The 27,241-nt window shown below is 39.1% G+C and overlaps 1 long non-coding RNA gene across 3 annotated transcripts in view; it reads left to right on the top strand.

Annotated features, from left to right (window-relative positions):
• LOC123796758 (uncharacterized) overlaps positions 1 to 10,078 on the top strand; it is a 29,538-nt gene extending 19,460 nt beyond the window's left edge. For 2 of the 3 annotated variants that reach the window (XR_006780809.2, XR_015723258.1), the window contains 2 exons: positions 748 to 836; positions 8,184 to 10,078. This is a non-coding gene — a long non-coding RNA (uncharacterized LOC123796758). The remainder of the gene's footprint in view (positions 1 to 747; positions 837 to 8,183) is intronic. The other variant, XR_006780810.2, reaches the window with a different exon arrangement.
• The last annotated feature ends 17,163 nt before the right edge of the window (positions 10,079 to 27,241 follow it).

The following is a 27,241-nucleotide window of genomic DNA, read 5'->3' as shown; positions in this document are numbered from 1 at the left end:
ATCTTGCTTCCTCACAGATTCTCTAAGAGGAACCCTAAGTGGGGGCGCCTGGGTGGCTCAGTCGGTTAAACATTTGCCTTCTGCTCAGGTTATGATCCCAGGTCCTGGGATCGAGCCCCTCCTAGGGCTCCTTGCTCAGCAGGGAATCTGCTTCTCCCTCTTCCTCTGCCCCTCCACCCCGCTCAGGTGCTCTCTCTCTCTCTCTCACTCTCTCTGTCTCAAATAAATAAAATATTTTTTTTAAAAAAGAGGAACCCTGAGGGAAGGTGAATATGATGTGAGAAGTCTATGAAAACTATTTCATAAATCAGGAAAATTAGATGTTTGGAGAAGGGTCCTAGTCCTTCTTGTCTTTGAGACTCTGGCTCTATTCTTTTCTGTCTCCTGTGGATCTAGGCCCCTCCAACTGAGAGCGGAGGTCTTAACATGAAGCAGAAACTCCATGTAACCTGACAATAGTAGTGGAAAGGACTTCCTTCAGGGATATGGCAGGCACAAAATCAGTTCAGAAATTCACCACTCTCACCTAACAAAGGGCTAAAGGAAAGAGTAAAATGTGTAGGTAGTTCTCGCCATGTGAAGAAACAAGACTGACTTTGTTCTTTACTTTCTATCTGTGAGTGAGATCTTTGAGGAGAAGTAGGAGCCTGTTAGTGCTATGCAGGAGGAAGGAGGTGTGGGTTACAAGGTGCAACAGTTTTTCAAGGTTCAAATTCTCACCTCTAAACCACATGATTTCCTGTTTAGATGCGGAATTTCTGGGACTCAGGATGAAAGTTGGACTAAATTTGCTTGGAATGGAGTCCATTTGAGGTCCAGTCTCTTCACCCCATGGGGTGAGTGCTAATATCCATCTTCCTGCTTGTGGACATTTCCAGTTATACAGATCTAGAGATCAAGAGAAACAAGGTGTGGGATACAGATATTGAATTGAACTGACAGTGCCTGGCACAAAGTAAAAATGCAATACACATTAATAAATTAGTGAGATGTAGGAATAAACAGAACAGGAAACTATGTATATGTCTGCTCAGTATTTTTATAAACGTGAATTTTTCAAAGAAAGTTTGATCACTAAGTACTTATTGTTCCATAATCTGCTTTGAGGAAAACATTTTGTGTCTGATTTAAAAAAATTGTGCCTTTTCATTGGAAAAAAAATAACCTATGGAAAATGGAGGAAGATGCCACCTGGTGATCAGGTCAGTTGCAGGTGTAAAAGCCTCTTCTAGGGAACTTGGCAAAGGATGAGGTAATGGGAGAGAGTGAGGGTAGTATATTGATTTTATTGTACAGGCAAAACTTTCTGGAGTTTTCTGCACACTGATGGTAATCCTGCTATCTTCTTGCCTGCTGGGAAGGAAAGACTTACGTGCACAGTCTTTCAACTCCCACTCAGTCACAACAAGCATGGGCCTTGGGCCTTGAACACTTATTTCCCAAGAGATAAAGAGCCCATGTAGCCTGTGCCACGTTTGTTGCCTTGTGTGGGAATATCTTTCTCTGTTTCAGATTCAGTGAATACTCCTTTCTTTTGCTTAACAGTGTGTGCCAGTGACCCTAACGCACGCCCCCACCTTTCAGTATTTGTCAGCCGTTAATGGTTTAATTGTTTAAGACAAATCAAGCAATATCACAGTGCATTAGAAATTAAAATTATTCTGTTTCTCCTTTCTGTCTTCACCTTCTCCCCCCACATAATACAAAGATAGTCACTGTTGATTTATTCATACCTATTCTCCAGACTTTTTCCTCTCTATATAATACACTAACATATTTAATCACACATAAATATCTATAAATCAATGTTGAGATATATATATATATATTCTTTTACATAATGAGGCTCATATTCTACATTATTTTCTTATATTTTTATTTTTTGACTGTCTTTATTTTTAATTTTTTTTAAAAAGTAAGCTCTAGGCCCAATCTGGGGCTCGAACTCAGAACTCCAACATCAAGAGTCACATGCTCTACTGACTGAGCCAGCCAGACACCCCATTGTCTTGTTTGACTGACTAAATATGATTCTTTTTTCATTTTATTTATGTGTGGTGTGTCTCTAAGTATTTGTTGGGGACTTATATTGCTTTTTAAGTGCATTGTCTTTTTTTCCTATTGAGATATAACTGACATATAACATTATATTAGTTTCAGGTGTACAACATAATAATTCAATATCTGTATATGTTACGAAATGATCACCAGAATAAGTCTAGTTGAGATCGGTTACCACACATAGGTATAAATTTTTTTTCTTGTGATGAGAACTTTTAAGATCTACTCTCTTAGCGTCCGTGAATAAAATATAATACTGTTTTACACATTTTCACTGCTTACATACACAGCTATCTTCCAGCTTGCTGACTTATTTAATATATACCTAATATATATATTGTGCATAATATCTTATATATAAAAATTATTTAATATCATGTATATTGTTTATTATACATATAGGCCGGTGATGGGTAGTAAGGAGGGCACGTATTGCATGGTGCACTGGGTGTTATACGCAACTAATGAATCATGGAACTTTACATCAAAAACTTGGGATGTACTGTATGGTGACTAACATAATAAATTATTATAAAAAAAGAAGAAAAAAAATAATTATATAACACATCTTATGTAATACTTATATATTATATAATTAATGAATTTATAATGTAGTAATATATTATATAATATGTAACGAATATTATAATATGTAACATGTATTTACTATATATTATTATTATTACTTATGATATACATATATAGGATCTAACTTTATATCTATTTATTAAAATTACATGTAGCATATGTCCCTCCTGGTCCTTACACTTGGGGTGTTGTGAGGAGTTCCAGAAGAAAACTTCATTGAGATTGTAGTGCAGTATTTCGTACATCATTCACAACGCCAATGTTTGCTGCCTTCCCGTTCCAGTTCTTCTTTAAGAAGGATGTTGTTTCTTAGTCTCAATAGAATTACTATATTTTAGTGAGCATTTTGGAATGTAAGAAGGGAACACCACACACACACACACACACACACACACACACACACACACACATTACGTAGGGAATTTGGTGCCATATCTGTGTTATGCATTGTAAAGGAGCTGGGCTGGGGGAAAAGTCCTCACTCTTCACATGATAATAATTGCATTTTTCCTCTCCTCTGTTGGTGCCTTCCTTGTTCACATCCTGACTGCACATAATCGGGAGTCTGAGACCTATTGGAAGCTCCAGGAAGAGGTGACTGGGGGGTTGGCAAGGAGGAACACTGCACTGAGAGTCAGGAGCTCTTCCTGGGCCTCAGTACCTGAGCCATCCCAGGATGAGTTCCTTCCCTTGCTTGTGACCTGCACCATGATGCAGGTATTCATCAAGCATCCATCACTCTTTACACCTTCAGTGGCCCAGGGGCCGCAGAGGTCATGGTAATGGTTTCACAGGGTCCTGGCCCTTTTAGAAGTTATAGTGACCTTTGTAGAACCTCCTTAATATACAAAGAGGAGGAAGGGCTCACTGGAGTCATCAGAGACCCCTCAAAGAGGAACTGTGCCTGGCAGAGAGGGCAGGAGTTATGGGTGATGAATAGGAGGGTGGGGACAGGGAGTCCAGACTGACTGGTGAAGTGTAGGGGCTCCCAGATGAGCAGACAGGGCTCAGAGGTAACTGATTGGACACTCCAGGGGGCTGAGACCACCCTGGTTTAGGATTGATTGGAGATTTTAAAAGGACACATTTGCTTCCATGGGATGCTACATAGTCCCTTTACACACTGAAATGACACAACTGTTGGTCAGAAGGAAAGTGCCTTATATGTCTCACTGGTCCATGGGGGCAGGAAAAAACCAGGAGCACCGACAGTAATAAAGCTGAATTGCTGTTCAGCTCCCTAAACCTTCATTAAAGTAGAAGCAGACATCAAGGGGAAGGATTTACCATTAATGGATACCCACACTGGCTGGAAATGATACTTTTTCGTTTCTCACTGACCCCAGGTCTCATAGAATCCCATCTGTCAGCAAGTTTCTGCCTGCCTCCTGCAGTCGCATTCTTTTTTTTTTTTTTTTAACTTTGGAATGTGTTTCCATTTATTTAGGTCTTACTTTAATTTTTTTCAATGATATCTCATAGTTTTCAGTGTACAAGTCTTGTATTTCTTTTATTACATCTATTCCTTTTTTAAAATAATTTTTATTTTGTTATATTAGTCACCATACAGTACATACCCAGTTTTTGATGTAATGTTCCAGGATTCATTACTTGTGTATAACACCCAGTGCACCATGCAATACGTGCCCTCCTTACTATCCATCACTGGCCTATCCCAGTCCCCCACCCCCCTCCCCTCTGAAGCCCTCAGTTTGTTTCCCAGAGTCCATAGTCTCTCATGGTTCATCCCCCCTTCCGTTTACCCCCCCTTTCTTCTTCCCTTTATTCTCCTACCGATCTCCCTGCTATTTCTTATGTTCCATAAATGAGTGAAACTATATGATAATTGTCTTTCTCTGCTTGACTTATTTCACTTAGCATCATCTCCTCCAGTCCCGTCCATGTTGCTGCAAATGTTGGGTAATCGTTCTCTCCATGTGTTAGCTCTCTCTCCATGCTTTCATTTGCATCTTCCCAGAGATCACTTGGTGAGGCTTTACTCCTCCTTTGTTGCCTCAAGTCCTTTCATAAGTTTGGTGGGTTATATCAGAGCACCACACTGCTTGGACAAGTTTAGGCAAAATTTAACATTCACTGTCACTGTCTTTTACATATTGCTTTTGCACACTTAGCATTTCTGCAAGGTTAAATGTGGCACCATGACCACAACTGCAACTGGATTTTTGACCAAACACCCCCTGATGGTTGGGTAACTGTGCTGTGGCAGGAACATGAGCCCTGCATACTTTACCCCAATATGCATTTTGCTATTGTCCATACTACCTGGCCTTTTAAAATGTGTTCACACTACCCGACCTTTTAAACTGTGTTCAGTAGAATCTCTGCACAGGATCTCACCTGGGATGTGGGTTTATTTCTGGATTTCAGTCATGTTATCTGCATATGTTGCCACATACACAGTTGGCCCTATCCTGGATTCTTTTTGGGTAGCTTCAGTGTTTTACCAGGTAGACCCAAAATGCTCTTTTCATTTATCTCTAAATTTATCTTTCTGCCAGCTTACCAAAGGTAGATATTAACAAACATGCAAAGGATGATTCCTAGGGTGTCGTGAGTCCTTTGACCTTAGAGCAGAAGTATCTAATAACCAGGGAATGGATCTGATGAAGTAAGATATGTAGTATTTGCACAGTTTGGAATATCTGGAAAGCACTGCATTCCAATAGAGAAGTTTTTAAGGAAAGAGAAAAGATCACTGAGGTCAAAGTAACCAAATGTCTTAAGAAGCGATGTTCAGTTCATAACCATCTATTTAGAATATGGGGGAAAGGTATGCCCTTATCTCAGGTTATCTCTCATTCATTTATTGATTCATACGTGAATGAGTAATAGGTGCCCCAAACAGTGGTGAGTACCTGCATGCCCAGCACTTTCTGCTGGTGTGGTCAGTACAATCCCTTTAACTTCTACCATTTATAGTGATATAGTCTTCAGTATTTCCTCGACATATATTAAGAACCACTGGTGATGGGTAGTGAGGAGGGCACGTGTTGCATGGTGCGCTGGGTGTTATACGCAACTAATGAAGCATCGAGCTTTACATCAAGAACCAGGGATGTACTGTATGGTGACTAACATAATATAATTAAAAAACATTAAAATAAAATAAAATAAAATAAAATAACCACATCAGATAGTATTATACTTTTTGCTTCTACCATCAAACAATTTGGAAATCTCAAGAGGAAGAGGTAAATATTTAACCATATTTTTGTGCTTTCTGTTGTTCTTTTTTCCTTCCATATTTTCCTAGATTTCTTCTTGTATCAATTCCTACCCCTTCTTTAGGGTATATCTGCTGGTGACAAATTGTCTTAGTTTCCCTTCATTTAAGAATATCTTTTTATTGCTATTAATTCTTGAAAGATAATTTAATTGGAGATAGAATTTGAGGTTGACAGTTCCTTTATTTCAGCACTTGAAAAATGTGCCACTTCCTTCTGAACCAAGCAGTTTTGACAAGAAATATGCTATCCTTCATGCCATTTTCTTCCCCTAAGTAATGCATTCTTTCTCTCTCCCTGATTTCAGGATGATGATGATGATGATGATGATGATGATTTGTCTTTAGTTTTCTGGGCTTTAGGAGGAATGCCTCTAGTGTTTCTCCATTTCGTAGAATGCTAGCTTTTTGTCTGAAGTGTGTATACATATTTTCTTTTATAATTTAAATTTTTCTTAGTTAACATGAAGTGCAATATTGATTTCTGGAGTAGAATTCAGTGATTCATCACTAACATACAACACCCAGTGCTCATCACAACAAGCTACATATTTTCATGTTAAGAAATTACCCACCAATTCCAGTTTTATTGAGTTTTTTAAAAACATGAGTTTTGATGCTGATAGATACCTTTCTGCATATGAAGGTGTCATATAATTATTTCCTTGGCTCTGTGAATACAGTAGATTTATTAATAGATTTCCTGATATTGAAATACCTTTGCATTTTTGGAATAAGCTTAATAAGGTCATGATCTATTTTTATGTGCTATTCAGTTGTGTTTGGTAATATTTTATTTAAGAACGTTTCTTCATATTCTTATAGATACTAGTGTGTAATTTAAATTTTGTGAAATTGTTACAGTTTTTAAAATCAGTCTTATACTTCAGCATATTACATATTTTCTATGCCCATGAAATAGTTTAAGTTGCACTGGGATTATGTAACTCTTAAAGGTTTGGTAGAATTCTCCTCTGGAAAGATCTCACCCTGTGCTTTTTCATGAGAGAATTATTTAAACTTATTCATTGTTTCTTCATGTAATTGGCCTAATTAGACTCTTTGTCTCTATTGGGGTCAATTTGGATAAGCTGTAATTTTCAAAGAATCTACCTATTTTGTCTATGTTTTTAAATGTACAGTTGACCCTTGAACAACATGTTTGAAGTGCATGGGTCCACTTACACGTGGGTCTTTTTCAAAATAAATCTATTGGAAAATTTTGGAGATTTGCAACAATTAAAAAAAAAACCCAGATGAATTGTGTAGCCTAGATATACCAAAAAAATTAAGAAAAAGGTATTATTGGGAGAATACGGTATGTAATACAGATAACATACAGAATACATGTTAATCAACTGCATGTTATTGGTAAGGCTTCTAGTCAACAGTAGGATATTAGTAGTTAAGTTTTTGGGGAGTCAAAAGTTATATTCCAATTTTCAACCATGCAGGGGGTCAGCATCCCTAACCCCTGTCGTGTTCAAGTCAATAGTACTTGAACGCAGTTCTGCAGATTTTTCACATAAGAGACTTGAAACTTTCCTTTCTTTTAAAGACTGTGTCATTTCTTCATGTTTTTGTTATCTTCTCCTCCCCATAACCTGCCTTTATTTTCATGTATATATTCTACTGCAGTTTTGTTTCTAACCTCTTCATTTCTACTTTCACCTTGAATTATTCTTGCCATCCATATTCTTTTAGTTTACAACATGGTTCTTAATCTGGTGTTTTGAATTGAATATATAATTCACTTATTTTCATTTCTATTGATAGAGGTATTTAAAGTTTAAAATAGTCTCTGACAGCTGCTGTAGCTGTAGATTCTAAAATATTGTATTTTCATTAATTTTGGCAATTTTAAACTGTATTTCCATTTGAGCATGACATTTGTCGAACAGCCTAAGGTAGAGTCCATGTTAACAAATGTTCCATGTTCTTTTGAAAAGTCAGTATATTGTTTAATATCAAATTTCAGAGTTCAGTATGTCTATAAGACATACCATTGAGGTTGTTGTTTAGGTCTTCTCTATACTTACTCAATTTTTCTCCACATGAATGTTCTTAGATTGAGGTAAGTATGTTAAAATTGTCTATTAGTGTGGTTTTTCATATTTCTCCTTGTACTTCCTATAGTTTTATCTCTTTGAATATTTTTCCTGTGTGACTGGATAAATAAATATTAATAACTAACATTTCTCAGTAAATTTTATCCTTTAGTATTATCAAGTATGCTTTTTTCTTTTAACCCATTTTGATTTCAAATCTTCCCTCTTTTTTTCTTTTAAAGATTTTATTAATTTATTCGACAGAGATAGAGACAGCCAGCGAGAGAGGGAACACAAGCAGGGGGAGTGGGAGAGGAAGAAGCAGGCTCATAGCTGAGGAGCCTGATGCGGGGCTCAAACCCAGAACGCCGGGATCACGCCCTGAGCCGAAGGCAGACGCTTAACCACTGTGCCACCCAGGCGCCCCTCAAATCTTCCCTCCTGAATGAAAAAGGCAAGTGCTTAAAAAATGTGATCACAATTTTACAAAATAATACATGTAAGTGAACATGTGTTGTGTATTTCCTACCTATAGTGTATGTGTGTGTGTGTGTGTGTGTGTGTGTGTGTGTGTATGTGTGTAGTAGATCCAATTCCTGCTTCCACTCAGATGTGTGTGACCCTGTAATAGGGAGATACCCTTTGTGATCCTGGTGAGCCTGTCCTAGGTCATCTGTAAAACGGGCATGTTGGTACTTAACAGGGCTGTTGTGAAGAGAAAGTGAGAAATAAGTAAACCTGTAGAAAGTGTTTAATATGTAGTACTTCAACAAATGTATGTGTGGCCTCCTCTGTGTTCTTCCTTCCATAAGGTAGGACCTTAACATGAACATCTCATAGAAACCAATTATATTTAAAGCAGTAGGGAATGAAAGTATACATATGCATAAGAGAGAAACTGCGGCTGCTGCTTTGTAGTACAAGTCATCTGATTATACTGTGGAGGAAAAAGCAAATCATCCCCTATTTTATTTAATTTCCTTTCTTACCATCTTCTTTTACCTCCTACTTGGACACTGAAAGGAGATGGGACAGAATAACAGAGTAGAAAGATGGGTCAGCTGTACAACAGACTAAAATCAGGAGACTCGAGTTGCAAATACCAGATTGGGCCTTGCCTGCAGGGTCATGGCCAGTCACTTCCTCTGAGCTGGCCTCAGCCCTAACACAGAACAAGAGTGTACATCCCAATGGTTAAGGACATGGGCTTAGGAGTCAGATCAAGTGGGGAAAATTTTGGGCAAATTTAATGACTGGTTTTATGATATTTACCAAATGTTAAGCCTCTAGATATATTAAACCCATATGTAATATATATAAAGTGTAGATGCATAGAGAATAAATGGGAGGAAATACCCAACAATGATATATTTTTCAAAATTAATGAGTGATGTGTAGGGTTATTGATTATATATTCACTTATCTTCGGACTTGACTATGTTTTCCTCAATTTGTAATTAGTATAAGTCATTTTAAAAATCAGAATTACAGGGGTGCCTTGGTGGCTCAGTTGGTTAAGTGTCTGCCTTGGGCTCAGTTCATGGTCCCGGGGTCCTGGGATGGAGCCCCACATTGCATTGGGCTCCCTGCTCAGTAGGGGGGGTCTGCTTCTCCCTCTCCCTTGCTCCTTCCCTCCCCCTCTGCTCGTTCATGCTCTCTCACTCTCTCTCTCTCAAATAAATAAATAAAATCTTTTAAAACATCAGAATTAAAGCTCATAGTCACAATTGTTGTTATGAAATATTTCAGAGATATAGTTAAGTTAGAGATCTCGAAAAGTGATCATTTTGGATTTAGGCTGGTCTCCAAATCCAATAACTGGTGTCCTTATAAATAAGGGAGAGGGAGACTTCATGCACGCAGGAAGAAGGCCATGTGAAGATAGAGGCAGAGTTATGTTACCACAAACCAAGGAAAGCCAGTAGCTACCAGAAGCTGGAAGAGGTAAGGAAGGATTCTCCTCTCAAGGCTGCAGGCTCTAAGCATGGTCCCACCAACACTTGATTTCAGATTCCTGGTCTTGAGAACTATGAGATCATAAGTTACTGTAGTTCTAAGCCACGAAGTTCCTGTTAATTAGTTATGGCAGCTCTAAGCACTAATACATTCATTAACCACATACCCCAAATGTCATTGCTTGTGGATAAACATCAGTGTATATCCTACCTTTCATGCCTGAGAGGATAGTAATGCCAATAAAAACATATAAGAAAAACAGATATGGCTAATTTTTCTTATGTGCTAATGAATTTTTTTATTGAGTCATCTAATGCTCATTGCACCCCCATGAGGTAGATACTGTTGCTCATCCTTATATTATAAATGAAAAGCTTAGGGACACAGAGAATAGGGACTTGGTCCAGGACTGCACAGTTAAGGAGCAGGACAGCTGGACTTTGTATAGCACCACATTCTCCAGAGCCTGGAAACAGTCAAAGATTTGTTATGAAGTGACAGAAGCAGTCTGCAAAAGTACACATATTTTAGGAAGCCATTAAAAGTAATATTCATATATTCATATATTTATACAAATAATGACTTGGTGACAAAATGTGACTTGTGACCTTGGTGAGAGCACATTCTGTTCTGGGGACAGAAGCTCTAGTGCAGTGAGATAAGAAGTCAGTGGAAAGTGAAGAATGATAACAGGGAATGCAGAAAATGCTTTCTGGAACTTTGATTTTGAGGGCCGGTGGGTGGGGAGGGAGGCAAAGAAGGGAGAGAAGGAGAGAAAGAAGGTGGGAGGCAGGGGAGAGAGATAGAGAGAGAGAAGGTCTATGACTGAATGGAGATGAGGCTAGTGGGACATCTCCAGTGGAACAGTATGGGTTTTGAGATCAATATATATTTAGCCATAGGTGAATGGAAGAGTGGATAATTGCATGTCAATGAAATGCTAGTAACTTGTGCATTGTTGCCTCTCTGAGAGGCAGGATGGCAGAAATCCCAATGTGTTGTGGCTGGATAATTCATGCTCCGAGGACTCGGAGGACCCCTGCACTGGTGACTGTGTGATGGGTCCAGAATTTTCCTATAAATGTATCAGGATATGGAGCGGTCCAGGAGCAGCAGTTAGGCAAACACTGCAGCGTGCTGCGCTGGTGCCATTGCCCACTGAGCTCACCAGGTGAGTCAGACAAGCCTGTCTTCCCAGCGTGGGGAACTGCTGCAGTAGGGTCTGTTCAGTGGCATGATGTTAAACAGCTCTTATGAGATTCTGAATCACTCAAGAAAATAGAGAACCTCTGTCTCCAAAAATTTGACTCAAGTCATGTCAGAGAGATATTTGTTTCCCTCCTCTACATGTCTGTAATCTCATTAAGAGAAACAACTTTTCACAGTGCCTGCCTTAGCCTTGAGCCTCAGACAGCACCTACTGTTCTAGCTCAACATTTAAAGGGCCCCTGAAGTCCCACTACATGCCATATAATCTAGACAACTTTTCTCATTTATACTTTGAAACAGTTCTGTACGAAGGTATGGTGAGTCCAGATGAGCTTCACAGATGACCAGGCTCAGACTGACAGAGCCTAAGTAATTGTTCCAGCTAAGTGGCAAGATGGGAATGAGGTTCTATCCCTTGTCCACCCTAGGGGACACAGAGCAGCCTCCCTTTTTGAAGATGGGCTTCCAGGGCTGCTGGAATGTTTGGATCACAACCCCCCTGCTATGTGGCCCCTCGGGCACTCAGCAACTCCTCTGGGTGATGACAGAGGAGATGAAATTCTACCCCTTGTGCAGAGAGACCTGGGTGTTGCACCACATCCATTGACTGATCCCTGAAGTGGGGAGCGGGGTTTGGGCAGAAGCTCGGGTGTTGACCCTGGGACAGGTGATCTTGAGGGAAGGGAAGTGATATGTATAGAACTCCTTTAGGAAATTGTACTTTATATTTCATCTCATCTAATCCTAATAGCTATTCAAGTTATTCAGCATTATTACTATTATATATACCAAGATACTGACTTTAGAGGAGTTTACATAAGTTGGGAAATGCTTTTTGTCATCTCCCTATCAACAGCTAATTTTGGAATAACTGAAATTTTTCTGTAATTTTTAAATACAAGGCTCTGAACATTCTAATCTCTCCATAAGATGTCATTACATGCTCCCAGTGTGTTGTTCAACTTAAAAAGATTATGCTCCATAAAGTTTTAAAGTCACGATATTATTGAAATTGAAAAGCAAATCTGAAAGTAAAAAATATAAAGAATTGTGTGAAGACACTGGGGAAGGTGTTTGCAAATATCTCAGATATGCGGTTAGGAAGCACCATTCTATTGACAACAGACCATTTGGGTCAGGGGGTAGGAGTAGGTCTAGTGAGAGATGCAGGACAATTTCACTTTATAAATATACTTTAATATATTATTTGGAATGTTATATTCAGGAGAAATGGTACTTTCATAGAATTTTGGAAACAAAAAAGACTTGTGAACAGATTGAGAAATGGGTACATATATTAGTTACTTTGTAAAGGTCTCCATTATATTCAATTTCATGGAGAAATGAAGATAGATAATGAAGTAGATTAAAGAATTGACTCTGTGTGTGTGTGTGTGTGTGTGTGTGTGTGTGTAATTCAGACTGGAGCAGGACTTTTAATCTCAGGTTTAGATATCCCAGAACATGTGCTTTTTTATATCCTAGAAAAATGATGAATGCAGAGGGATTGTCCCAGTTAAATAAAACTCCAAGAAACACTGGCCGATACCATGAAGTCAAGCTCCCAAACCTCCACCCTTCTCTCCCCCTTGCTCAGCCCCTTATCTGAAACTTCACAGCTACAGTCTTAGATCTGCTCAGCAGGTGGCATCACATCCATTTCCAGAAGTGTTTTTTAATGAAAAAGAGTACGTTTGGCAAAGAGTAAAAAATATAATGAAACAGTCTGTGGACTATATGAAACCAATTCTGTTTGGAAAATTCATAAGTATGTTAAAGCAGCTCCATCTGCTGTTGACACCAAATCTATATCACGTTCATTGATTTATCTCTTCCCTCATCACTGTCAGCTGATGTGCCCTGTAGGTTGTATACAGGGCTCTATCAGAGAGCACGATGTTCACATTACATTACCCCATCCCTGTACAGACAAATCTGACCTTCTTTTCCACCCCAGCCCATCTGTCATCACCTGTCCTTGACACGGGACACACCTGCTCAGACCCCGCTCTGACGCTCCATTCTCTCTGTCACCTCCCACCTGCCCTGAGCGGCCGGTGGCCCACCACCCACTGCCGAGGCGCGCCACTGCCGCCTGGTGTTGCATCGTCTGCAGACCCGGAGTGTGTGTTTTTACAGTCTTCTTTTGTATTATCAGGGTTTTTTTCCCCCAGGCAGAATTAGAATCATTCTGTACATAGCTTCATAGGCTGGATTTTAAGGAAGGGTATTGCTTTTTTTTTTTTTGCTCTTTAAATAAACGTCTTTTTAAAGAAATGAGAAAATGGAGGTACGTTGGTGCCACCTCGTGAAAGAAGCCTGTACTGCAGCTTGAACATAGCGGAGGGGGAAACTGGGAGGGAAGTGCCCAAACCTACCTGGCAGAACTTTCTGGAACTCTGGAAAGAAAAGGAGCATTCCTAGGATAAACTCTAGCTTTTACTGATCGTACTGCAATACAATCTTCTTCTATACCCAAGCAATTGAATTTTGTCATGGGGAAAAGGAAATCCTTTCCTCTTAGAAAATTACGTTTGCCTCCATTTGAACAATCATTTCAACATTCCTGATCTGTAAGTGTGACAAAGAGATGGTTGCTGGGGCGCCTGGGTGGCGCAGTCGTTAAGTGTCTGCCTTCGGCTCAGGGCGTGATCCCGGCCTTACGGGATTGAGCCCCACATCAGGCTCCTCCTTTTATGAGCCTGCTTCTTCCTCTCCCACTCCCCCCGCTTGTGTTCCCTCTCTCACTGGCTGTCTCTATCTCTGTCAAATAAATAAATAAATAAATAAATCTTAAAAAAAAAAAGAGAGATATGGTTGCTGAGTTGGCAAGTGTAATTTCTGTGGAATCATGGGGAAACACAGCCCAGTTAGATTAGAGATGAAGACTAAGTTTGAAGGCAGGTGCAGCAGGATGTGAATGAGTATTGAGAATTCATCTTAGAATTTTGCTAAGGGGAGAATATATGTAAAAAGGACAGTAACTAGAGATGTGGAGAGAAGCCCAGGGCATTAATGCATATTTTAAAATTATTAATGGTAAGAGAATTAAAATTATTAATGGTAAGAGAATTTAATTTTAAAAATTAATGGTAAGAATTGCACAGGTTGCAATCTTCATGGGAAGGAGCCATCTCTTCTTAGATTTAACATCTGAATTTACTACCCCACCCTTTCGACACTTTACTTCCTTTTCTTTTTCATTTTGGAGAAGCCTAATGCTTCACCAAAGGGATGGTATAGAGTTTGGTCCTAATGCCTGTTAACTGAATAGATGGATGAATGGATGGATGGATGCAGGAGGTGTTAAACATGTGCTGGGGAATGACGCATGAGAGACTATGGACTCTGAGAAACAAACTGAGGGCTTCAGAGGGGAGGGGGTGGGGGAATGGGATAGACTGGTGATGGGTAGTAAGGAGGGCACGTATTGCATGGTGCACTGGGTGTTATACGCAACTAATGAATCATCGAACTTTACATCAAAAACCAGGGATGTACTGTATGGTGACTAACATAATATAATAAAAAAATATTTTTATAAGAAAAAAAAGCATGTGCTGGGAAATCACTGATTTTTACTCTCAGGACAGAGTTCTTCATGCAGCTGATGAAACCATGGTGTTGGGTGGCTGTGAGGATGCTGCGTCTCAGGACTCAGCAATGGATGGCTACAAGATGGAAGGCATTTCCTATGTGAAGGACCAGCCTGAGTATCTTGGTTATCACAGATATGTGAAGTCATTGTGGCAACCGTGGTGACATTTTAATACAGACAGACCTGGCCTGGCAAGAAGAGCATATCCTGCCTTTTAGGTGTTTGGGACTCAGCTGAGCGATGGGTCCCCACAGTAGGGGCTGAACTGCCCTAGGGTGTGGGGAGACAAAGGGATCCCAGATCCAAGTCACTTTTTTCCCCGTTTGGGGACTGGGTGGCCCTGACTGTCTTGTAGGTAACGCCATTGGGTTATGGCCCAGCTCCAGTGAGTGTTGGTCCCCAGGGTGTCGTGGAACTGCTTTCCTCTAAAGGCAGGAGTGCAGGAGGGAAGACAGATAATGACTCTGAGCCCCATCTTCCCCCAGTTTGAAATGGGGATAAGAATGCTTAACTCAGGATCGCTGAGAACATTTAGTGATACGCATGAGGAAGCCCTTGGTCCTGTGGTTATTGTGGGATCATGAATGTCTGTATGAATTCAGGCCACTTCTTATTCCTTTCCAACTTTGTTGTTAGGGGCTAGATAAGGAAAGGAGAAGAAGAAGGCCAGGTGAGAAGTCCATTATAATATGTGGTTGTTATGACCATGACCCACTGTATCAGTATCAATGTCACTAACCTGCTACCCTAGCATGGTGCTGGGCACTTAGTTACATCACTAAAGCATATTGGTAGCTTGCTCTCTCTCTACCTGTGCAGCTTCTCATGCTTGTGGCCCAGCTCATATCAGGTGCCTGAAGGAGGCAGTTTCTGAGGATCTGTGTCCTGATGGCTGCTGATGCTTCTACTCTAGATTCAAGGCCAAAGTCCGCAGGACAGCTCAACACCTCACATACTTGGTGGTATATGATGCCTGGCTCAAGTGACTTCACAGATCTGAATAAAAGCATATTGCGGAATACTCCTGTGAGGTTCACAAACCAGCCTAAAAGTAGAGAAACTGCTTTGATCTCATCATGGAAGAAAAAGTTTAGCAGGTGGAAATTTATTCCATCGGTAGCTACATGTGTGTAGTAGCACTCATGGACAATCTTAGAGATGTCTTTTATTGCTGAAAAGCAATAAATTGTCCATTTGGAGAAGGAAGTGGGTTTTAATATGCATTTTTAGTAAATATACTTAAATTGTTCTTGCCACGTATATAATAACTTGCAATTTTCACATATCTCATAGATGGATGTGGAAATGTACAGTTGTTAGATCTTCCTAGCAAATTCACATCGTAACTTAGATTCTCCCGATACCCATGTTCTTTTTCCATTATATAATGAAATTTTAGAGCCAGAATTTTCGAAGAGTTTGTTAAAATGTCAGTTACTAGAATTTAGTATTTTTAAAAAATATTTATTACCCTAGACTTTGCCTTATTACAATGATAGCCACTTAACATAAAATTACCAGTTACTCTTAAGTATTAAAATTTTTACCTAGGGTATTATATTTTTGTATCTGTACTTCAGAAGGAAGTAGACATCAACTCTCCCTAAATATTTGGTTAAGTTTCATTGCAAATGATTACTTCTTTTTTGGTTATATGTAGTTTGGACCAATTTGATTAGATATAGTGTGGGTCTCTTAATACTGTAAGAACATAATTGTGGGAATCTTCCACCTGATTTCTTTAATTGCATCAGAGAAGTGTGAATATATAAATATATGTTAAATAGTTCATTGAAGTGTGGTTGATACTAATACATATTTAAAGTATATGCTCTAGTAAGTTTTGATATATGCATACATCTATGAATTCAACACTACAGTCAAGATAATGAACATATCCATCACTTCAAAAACCTTTGTGCTCCTTTGTAATGCCTCCATGTACCTCTCTCCAGGCTTGCTCTCCACATGACCAGATCCTATTTCCAGGCAAGCACTGATTATCTGTCAGTATGGATTAGTTTTCTTTTTCTATAATTTTATGTAAGTGGAATCATACAATGTGTTTTCTTTTTTGTCAGTTTGCTGTCCTTTAACCTAATTACTTCTAGATTTATTTGTTGCATATATGAATATTTCCTTTTTAATTATTGACTAATATTGCATTATGTGAATATGTGCAAGTTATTCTATCCATTCAACTGGTAATAGACATTTGTTTTTTTTCCAATCTGAGGCTCTTGTAAATGAAGATGCTATGAATATTTGTGTATAATCTTTGCTTGGACATACACTTCTTCGGTAACTACACTTAGAGTGCGAAAGCTGGATCATATGGTATATAGAATAGAATCATATGGAAACAGATGAACTGTTTTCCAAAAAGATGAACTGTTTTCATTGCCACCAGCAGTGTATGAGAGTTCTATCCTCCACAGCCCTGCCCCTGACATAGTATGATCAATGTTTTTATTTTATCCATTCTCAGAGGGGTGTAGTGGGATTACATTTCCCTAATGACTAATGATGTTCAGCATCTTTTCATGTGCTTATTTGACATTTGTGTATCTCTTTTGGTGACTTTCAAATATGTTGCCCAATTACTTGTTGTGGTGTCTGTTTCTTCTCTTTTTTAAAATTTTAATTCCAGTGGTTGACATACAATGTTATACTAGTTTCAGTTGTACGGTATAGTGATTCTACAATTCCCTATATTTCTTCGTGCTCATCAAGATAAGTATACTCTTAATCCCCTTCACCTATTTTACCCATGCTCCCACCCACCTCACCTCTGGTAACCATCAGTTTGTTCTCTATACCTAAGAGTCTCTTTCTTGGTTTGTCTCTTTTTTCTCCTTATTAATTTCGCTTCCTAAATTCCACATGAGTATAATCACATGGTATTTTTCTTTCTCTGACTAGCCTATTTTACTTAGCATTATACTTTCTAGATCAATCTATGTTGTTGCAAATAGCAAGACTTCGTTCTTTTTTATGGCTGAATTATAACCAGTTCCATTCTTTTGATTGTAGCTGTCAGCTGTCCAGTTTTTCCAACACCATTTGTTGAAGAGACTTTTTCCCATTGCATATTTTTGCCTCCTTTGTCAAAGATTAATTGACCATATAATTGGGGGTTTATTTCTGGGTTTTCTATTCTGTTTCATTTATCTATGTGTCTGTATTTGGCCAGTACCATACTGTTTTCATTACTACATATTTGAAGTCTGGAATTGTGATACTTCCAGTTTTTTTCTTTTTCAAGATTGCTTTGGCTATTTGGGGGTCTTTTTTGGTTCCATACAAATTTTAGGATTGTGAAAAATACTGTTGGTATTTTGATAGGGATTCCATTAAATGTGTAGATCATTTTGGGTAGTATAGACAACTCTGAGGGTTTTGTTTTTAGTGCATACGTTTGCCACATGGTGTGGATTCCATTTAATGTAACTTCTTTTTTGCTTAAGCATTTGCTTGTATGACTATCAGTGCTTTAAGGTCAATTTAAAAAATGCACAAGTTATAAATACAGAAGAAAGAGCAACCTACCATCCTCTGGTGTGAATAACGCCTCATTTTAGTCTCTCCATGGCTCTCTTGGTCCCTGCATAGGAGGATCTAATTTCCTTCCCCAACTGCTCAATGATGGCTAGCAACTCAACATATTTGCTTTGGGGTACCTGGCTGTTCCCAGTTCCCTGGGTGTAGCCTAGAGATGTTAGCCCATAGTCACTTAGCAGCTGGTGGTACTGTGAGGATGTTGCCATACTGGTGGATGGCAGGTGGACATTCCAGGCGGTGTTGATGGTGGCCACGGGCATGTCTCTATATAGATCATCTTATACATGCATCAATCTGTTTTAAGTTGATGGTCACTTCAGTTTGAACACATTCTTTACTCCTCTCCCCCAACGTTTTAGGTATATGGTATCATATTTAACATCTTTTTATGTTATGAATCCCTTGGCTGACTTTTACAGAATTACTAGTTTTTACTGCTTTTGTGCATCCTACTTTTCTTACTCTTACTTACAATCTTTCCTTTCCAACTCATGAAATTTGACACCTCTCACCTCCAAAGCCAAATGTTATAGGGATTTATCTAACCCATGTGGGCTTCCTGGTGTGATAATCTGTTTCTTTCCCCTTTACATGCCAGGGTCTCTCCCTCTGCAGAAGGTCCCAAGGCTCCCTTTAGCTCCTCACTGCTTTCTGTGCCTTTCCTACCCTCTCTGATGTGGCCTCTTTTCTGCCTTTAGTTGTGGAGTTTGCTCCACCCAAAGACTGGGTCATTTTCTGGGTTATTTCCATTGATGTGAGTGTTATCTAGTTGGATCCATAGGATGAGGTGAGCTTAGGGTTCCCCTAGTCCACCATCTTTTTTGTAATTCTCCTCTTCTAATTGACATTTATAAGGATTTTTCTTCTAGATACAAGTCTTTTATCAGACACATGATTTGCAAAATTTTCTCCCAGTCAGCAGGTTGTCTTCAAATTCTCTCAATAATGTCTTTGGAAGAACAAAGTTTTTAATTTTAAGGAAGTACTTTTTTTCAATTTATTTATTGTCTTGATTTTGCTTTTGGTGTCATATCTAGGGGATCTTTACCTAACTTAGGGTTAGAAGGATTTTCTACTGCATTTTCTTCCAGAAGTTTTTATATTTTAGCTTTTTTATTAAGTCTCTTGTTCATTTTGAGTTGACTTTTGCATATGGTGTGCTATATGTATCGCAGTTGATGTTTGTGCATATGGAGACCCACTTGTCCCAGTACCATATGTTGAAAAGTCTATACTTTCTGCACTGAATTGCCTTTTTTTATTATGTTATATTAGTCACCATACAGTACATCATTAGTTTTTGATGTAGTGTTCCATGATTCATTGTTTGCGTATAACACTCAGTGCTCCATACACTATGTGCCCTCCTTAATACCCATCATGGGGCTAACCCATCCCCAACCCGCTTCCTCTCTAAAACCCTCAGTTTGTTTCCCCAGAGTCCATATTCTGTCATAGTTCGTCTCCCCCCTCTGATTTTCCCCCTTCATTTTTCCCTTCCTTCTCCTAATGTCCTCCCTGCTATTCCTTATGTTCCACAAATAAGTGAAACCATATGGTAATTGTCTTTCTCTGCTTGACTCGTTTCATTTAGCATAATCTCCTCCAGTCCTGTCCATGTTGCTGCAAATGTTGGGTAATCATTCTTTCTGATGGCTGAGTAATATTCCATTGTATATATGAACCACATCTTCTTTATCCATTCGTCTGTTGAAGGGCATCTTGGCTCCTTCCACAATTTGGCTATTGTGGACATCGCTGCTATGAACACTGGGGTGCATATGGCCCTTCTTTTCACTGCATCTGTATCTTTGGGGTAAATACCCAGTAGTGCAATTGCTGGGTCATAGGGTAGCTCTATTTTTAACTTTTTGAGGAACCTCCACACTGTTTTCCAAAGTGACTGTACCAACTTGCATTCCCACCAATGGTGTAAGAGGGTTCCCCTTTCTCCACATCCTCTCCAACATTTTTTGTTTCTTGCCTTGTCAATTTTTGCCATTCTAACTGGTGTAAGGTGGTATCTCAATGTGGTTTTGATTTGAATTTCCCTGATGGTTAAGGATATTGAACGTTTTTTTCATGTGTCTGTTAGCCAGCTGTAAGGAAAGTGTCTGTTCATATCTTCTGCCTATTTTTTGACTTGATTATTTGTTTTTTGGGTGTTGTGTTTGAGAAATTCTTTATAGATCTTGGATACCAGCCCTTTATTTGTAGGGTCATTTGCAAATATCTTCTACCATTCCATGGGTTGTCCCTGTGTTTTGTTGACTGTCTTTGTAGCTTTGTCAAAAGTCAGTTATTCATTTATGAGTGGTTCTCTTTGTAGACTCTTCATGTTGTTCCTTTGGTATACAATTCTGTCTTTATCCCAATACCACTGTGTCTTGATTACTGTGGATTTATGAGTCTTGAAATAAGGCAGTGCTTATCTTCCCAATTTATTCCTTTTTTTCAAAGTTATTTTCATAGTCTTGTCTCTTTTTATTTCCACATGACTTTTAGTATAAGAAGTCAACTTATGCTTTAAAATGTATGCTAGGATTTTTATTGGGATTGTATTGATTCTGTAGGCCAGTGTGGGGAGGATAGATAATAAGACTAAGTCTCCTCCCTCAAGAAGATGATATATCCTTCCATTTATTTAGGCCTTTTTAAATTTCTCTCAGCTGATGTTGTGCAGGGGTCACAGTACAGGCCTTGCCCATGTGGGCATGCATATGCTACATACTTTTCTCTATGTAGTTCGTACTTTTCTCATGTAGTTCATACTTTTTGATACTATTGTTAATGGCAGTATTTTGTATTACACTTTTTAGTTACTGTGTTTGCACTGAACTCTCAGTAGGAAAATGTTGCTAGGTAATGTTTTTGGTTGAAAGCACAAGTTACTTAAGGATGGAAAAAATACTTGAAGTTTAACACCTATATTCATCAGGCTTTCCAGAGGAATAGAACCAATAGAGTGTTTATAGATAGATAGAGATATATTTTCAGGAATTGACTCATGAGATTTTGGAGACTTGGCAGAATCTAATGGGGGAAACTGTCAGGCTCAATGAAGACTGAGGAAAGAGTTACAGTTGGAATCTAAAGGCAGTCTGTTAGAGAACCACAAGGTACTGATGTTGTAGATGATGTCAAAGGCATTCTACTGGCAAAATTCCCGCTAGATCAGGGGAGATCAGCCTTCTGTTTTGTTCTTGCCCTTCACCTGATTAGATTAAGCCCACCCACATTATGGAGAGCTAATTGCTTTACTCAAAGACTATCCATTTCGGTGTAAGTCACGTTCAGAAACACTCTCACAGAAATATCCAGTATAATGTTTGATGAACTATCTGGGTACTGTGGCTCTGCCAAGTGGACACACAAAATTCATCATCACAATATTCATTTGCCTAGATTGCCTTATTGGCTTTTAAATGTGATGGCAATTTACTGATCCTAGGGAATCAAATGTCCCATGGGAAATTCTACAGGTCATCTTTAGAAAATTAGTTACTAACATGAAATAGTTTAGTGGCTTTTAACTTTATTTGTTTGGTTTGAATTGAATTGTGGAGTTTTCCTTCTTTATCCCCAAACAGATCCACCTCAATGAATTCCTTGGATCTTGGGTGGTAAGAAAGAGAGGGAGTGAGCACATGTGTGTGTGTGTGTGTGTGTGTGTGTGTGTGTGTGTAAGTGTGAATGGAGCTGTGAGGAATATATCTTGAGAGGAATATGTGAGGTGAGTTACCATGAGTTATGTTAGTCCTCCTTTGTAGCACATGTTAGGAGACAAGTCAGGATAGTTGCTGTTTGTTTTTTCCCAGCTTTCTTTGGACAGCATGGTTACTATGGTGACTCAGTGATTACTGGGATTTTTCATACAGAGTGAAAATGCTTTTGTGATTCTTGCCTGGATCACTTATTACCATGATAGCTTTTACATGTTGATCTTATAATTGTCATTCCTTCTAGATTTATAAATTGTCATTAAAATGTTGGGAAGAGTTTTTCCATTTTTATTATTTATTTATTTATTTATTTATTTATTTAGTATGACTCATGGTTTTTTATTTTGCTCAAAGGCTTACCATCTGACAGTATAATTTTGTAGTTTGATGTGCACATTGTTATCGAATTGGCCAGTGTTTACCCCAGTGTTTAGGTTCTGTGTCTATTTGTCACCTCCCCAAATACTTTCAGTATGTACTTTGTTCTGCAAAATGGAGTATTTCCCAAAATATTGAAGGCATGTAATGTTGCCTCTGACATTAATTTGATAACATGAGTACCAGAGAGAATACTTGGACATGGAACAGCAAGCAGGGATGAGCCCACATTTCCATGATGTGAGAGCTTCGGTGTCACTGCTGTGCACAGGAGGGGGCTGTGGGATGGAGCTGGGGAGGAGCACAGTGTCACTGCACAGGTTCCAGTGACCTGAGTGGGGACAGGCAAGCACATCCTCACCCTTTTCCCCTGCCTTTCGTGTGCTCTCCCTTCCTCTCCCTTCCTTCTCTATTCCACGTGCTCTCTGATCCCCTGCCTCTCCCTTCTAGTGGAACAGCAGAGAAGTGTGTGGACTCTGAGCCCCAGAAACAGGAAGCAATAGAGAAGAACCAGGTGTGATGCCCAGTGTGCTAGATAAGTTGCTGGAGCAAGAGTGACGAGATCAGGGTCCCATCACTGGGATACTTTAGGTAAGTCACTACTCTTCCTCCAGTGTCTTTTATATAACAGAATAACAATACCCAATTATCCCAACCACCCAGGAGTATTGTGGACTTTAAGTGAGATCCCATGTGAGAAAGGAATCTGTGGTTATAGATGCGATGGAAGGACCAGTGCCCTTTTGAGTAATTTATTAACAGAGACACCCCACATATCACAGAACTCTGCAAGGTAGGCATTAAATTAATGGTACAGAAATGTTAGATGTTTAGATCAGGAGTTTTCCAAGTATGGTCTATATACCCCCTCATCGTGTTGGCATGGAGTGCTTGTTAAAATAGCAGGTACGGGGGCCTACCCTAAGTCTGCTGTATCCAAAACAGGGAGGTGGAGTGAGAATGATTTCTCCTGTGTGTTATGGTATTTACCCAAGATTGAATAGCACTGCTGTGAATTTGCAGCAATGGTTTTTTAAAATTTTGAATTATTTAATGTCTTATTTTGATGTCAGTTTCTCTTGAAGCTCAGCTTTAAATATTTGTGTGTGCTCCCAATGGATCAGAAAGGAAACAATTCTTTCTTTTCAGTTGTACTATTCAGTGTTTATTTGGGAGGGACTGCCATAGCTTCTTAAAGCTCATGTAACCACAAACTGTGTGGCTTAAACCATAGAAATTTATTTATTTATTTATTTATTTATTTATTTATTTATTTATTTATTGTCTCACAGTTCTGGAAGCTAGCCCTGATCGAAGTATTCCTAAGGCCATACTTCCCCAAAATCCTTTTGGGGACTATCCATGCTCCTTCCTAGGTTCTGGTGGTTTGCTGGCAATCTCTGCACGTACTGGCTTGCAGATGTTTGGCTCCAGCCGCTGTCTTCATCATCACAGTATGTTGTCCCTATTTTGTCTTCACATGGCTGCCTTCTCATAAGGACACCGGTCACATTTGTTTGAGGACAGACCCTACTCCAGTATGATGGCATCTTAACTAATTACATCTGCATCAACCCTAACTTCAAATCAGGTTATGTTCTGAGGTACTGGTGGCTCAGACTTAGCATATCTTTTTGCGGGTGACGCAGTTCAAACTATAACAGCCGTTGAAGTAGCCAGTTGCCATGGATGCATCACACTGAACAAGACGAGGCAGCATCCCTGGCGCTTGGTTTCTGGCTCAGGAAAACGGCAGTAAGCAGGTAAGCAGAGTAATAGGCAGGAGAATTTCATATGGGAATGAGTTCTTTAAAGAAAATAAGTGTATCCATTGAGTAGGAAATGATGGGGACCCGGAGTATTATAGATGGTGTTGTCGTTGAAGCCCTTTCTCAGGCAGTGACATTTGACCTGAGTCCTGAGCAAGAGGAAGCGAGGTCTGGGCTGGTATTTTGGTCCGTGATGTGTGTGGCACTAGTTGTTCCAGGAGCAGATGATGGACTCAAGTGGCTAGCGCCTGGCAGATAAAGTGCAGATCGCAAGAGATGAGATTGAAGGGCAGACAGGAGCCACATATTTTGGGCTGTGTAAGGAGATTGGAGTCATTCTGAGTTTGGAGAGTTGCAGTATGGGAGCAACAAGATCAAATTCATATGTTCACAGGGTGACTCTGGCTGCTCTAAGTGTATTGTCTAATAGAGTTCAAATTCAGATATCTAAAAAAATTTTTAAAATATCAGGGAAAATGGTTTCTTTACTATGATACCCATCCTGCTAGGAAAATTCATAAGTGTATTAAAGCAGATTCATTTTCCACTAACCCCAGACTACATGGTGTTCATTGATTTATCTCTTCCCTCATTACTGCCAGCTAATGTACATTGTGGACTGTACAGAGTGTCCCTACCAGAGAACAGAGTGTTCACCTTCCATTATCCCATCTTTCTGGGCTGCCCAGACCAACTCACACTTCCTGTTTGTCATCCCCTGTCCATGACACAGACCACAGCTTCCCAGACCCCACCCCAAGCCCCCATCCTCTCTTAATTGTGTGTCTCCTTGGCTGCCCTGCACTGCCCTTTGCATACCTCCTACAGACTGCCAAAGCATGCCACTGCCACCAGGTGTTTTTTTTAAGTTTTTTTTTTTAAAGTAATTTCTATACCCAACATGGGGCTCAAACTCATGACCCTGAGGTCCAAGAGTCACATGCTTTTCTGACTGAGCCAGCCAGGCAGCCTTGCTACCAGGTGTTTTAATGTCTCCAGACCCCGTAGTATATCACAATCTTTTACACCTATCATTTTTTCAGGCGTAGAGTCATTCTGTATAGATTCACAGCCTTGGTTTTTAGGGTGGTGGTTATTATTATTATTATTATTATTATTATTATTATTATTATTTTACTTGCAAACATTCTATAGGCCTGAAGTTTGATGATGGTGGTACGTTGATGCCACATTGTGACAAAATCATGAACTGCAGTTTGAACATCGCTGAGCAGGATAATGAAAACAAGGGGCTCGTGACACACAGAACTTTCTGGAAGTCAGGATGGAAAGGAGAGGACTCCTTGGGTACAGTTATATGGATGGCCTATCTCTGGACATTTTATATAAATGGAATATTTCAATATGTGGTCTTTTGCATTTTGGCTTCCTTTACTGTCATAGTGTTTTCAAGGTTCATCCACGTTATCACTAGATGTTGGCATATATCACTATTTGATTCCTTTTTATTGCCAAATAATATACCACATTTTATTTACACATTCATTAATTGGTGGACAATTGGGTTATTTCCACTTTTGGCTTTTATAAATAATGATTCTATGTATGTGCATGTCCAAGTTTTTATATAGACATATGTTGTCATCTCTCCTGGCTGTGTACCTACAGTGGAATTGCTGGGTCATATGGTAACTCTCTGCTGAAGCATTTCAGGAATTGCCAGAGTGTTTTCATGACCTTGACAGTATTGAGGAGTATAGGCATAGCCTGTTATTTTTTCTCTCATTAGATTGCGGTTATGGGCTTTGGGAAAGAACACCAAAGAGTTGAAGTGCCCTCACATCATGTTACATTAGGGGGACCTGATACCAATATGATATCACTGAGATGTTGACCCTCAGTACAAGGTTAAGGTGATGTTTGTTTAGTTTCACTAGTGTGCAGTAACTATTTTCCATTCACCTACTATATTCTTTAGATGTGAATCACTAAGTCAGTCCTTACCTCAGGTTTGGGAAGTGGAATTAAGGTTCACCTCATGGAGACAGGGTATCTAGATATTTATTTCGAATTATTTGATGAAGATAGTTTGTCTCTTGTCACCCATTTTTGATTATTTCAAATGTTTATTTATATGAATCTTTATTCATTTTCTTATTTTGTAGATTGCTTTTTAATGGGTACATCCCAAAAAGAAGTCTACCATCATGATTTAAATAGTGTAGAAGAAAAATTTGACTGAACACTAAGGAAACTGCAAGAGTTTCCTATCTCCGCCATTATATATTGCCACCATTGTGGTGTCTAAATATGCTATATTAGACAATGATTTTATACTATATTTAATCATGACAGATTTTAGAAGCACATTATTATTTTATATGGCTTTATTGCATACTTGGGCTTTTTGAGGAAGAAATAAAGAATAGGTAAGACAGCTTACTGAAGTGACCATAAAAAGGTTTTGCTAACATGTACAAAATATATTTGCAAATTTTTTTTCAATGAAACTAAAGTACAAGATATGTGGGAAAAAATGTATGCTTCATTTGAAAGCCCATTATCTAAAGTAGTCTTTTAATTATCTACCTCTGACTCTATGGAAGGTATCTTACAACTGTAGCTTTCACATGACTGTATTGCAATACAATCCTTTTCTATACCCAAGCAATTGAATCTTTCCTGGGGAAGGAAATCCTTTTCTCTTGGAGAAATACTTGTTTGTTTCTATTTGAACAATCATTTCAGCATTCCTGATCTGTACATATGACAATGTGGTAGTCCTTGAGCTGGCAAGCGTAATTTCCATGGAAGGATGGGGGAATGCTGCCTCATAGATGAGGAATGAAGACTGAGTTGCAGGACAAGTTCAGGGACATGTGAATTGAGTATCAGGGATTCTTAGAATGCTGATGTAAAGAGGAGAGTGGCTAGAGATGTGGAGAGGGGCCCAGGGCATTAAAGCTTATTTTGAAATCTCAATCATAAGAGAACTGTGCAGGTTGCAATCTTAATGGGAAGGTGCCATCTCATACTAGATTTAATTTCTGAATTAACAACCCCATCCTTTGACACTTTACTTCTTTTTTTCCATTCTGGAGAAGCCTAAAACTTAACTAAAGTGATGGTGTAGCGTTTTTCTTAAT

The sequence above is a fragment of the Ursus americanus genome, chromosome X (genome assembly GCF_024610735.1).
Source record: "Ursus americanus isolate L20-20 chromosome X, mUrsAme1.1.p, whole genome shotgun sequence".
NCBI lineage: Eukaryota > Metazoa > Chordata > Mammalia > Carnivora > Ursidae > Ursus > Ursus americanus.
This window is presented reverse-complemented; position numbering and strand designations above follow the sequence as displayed.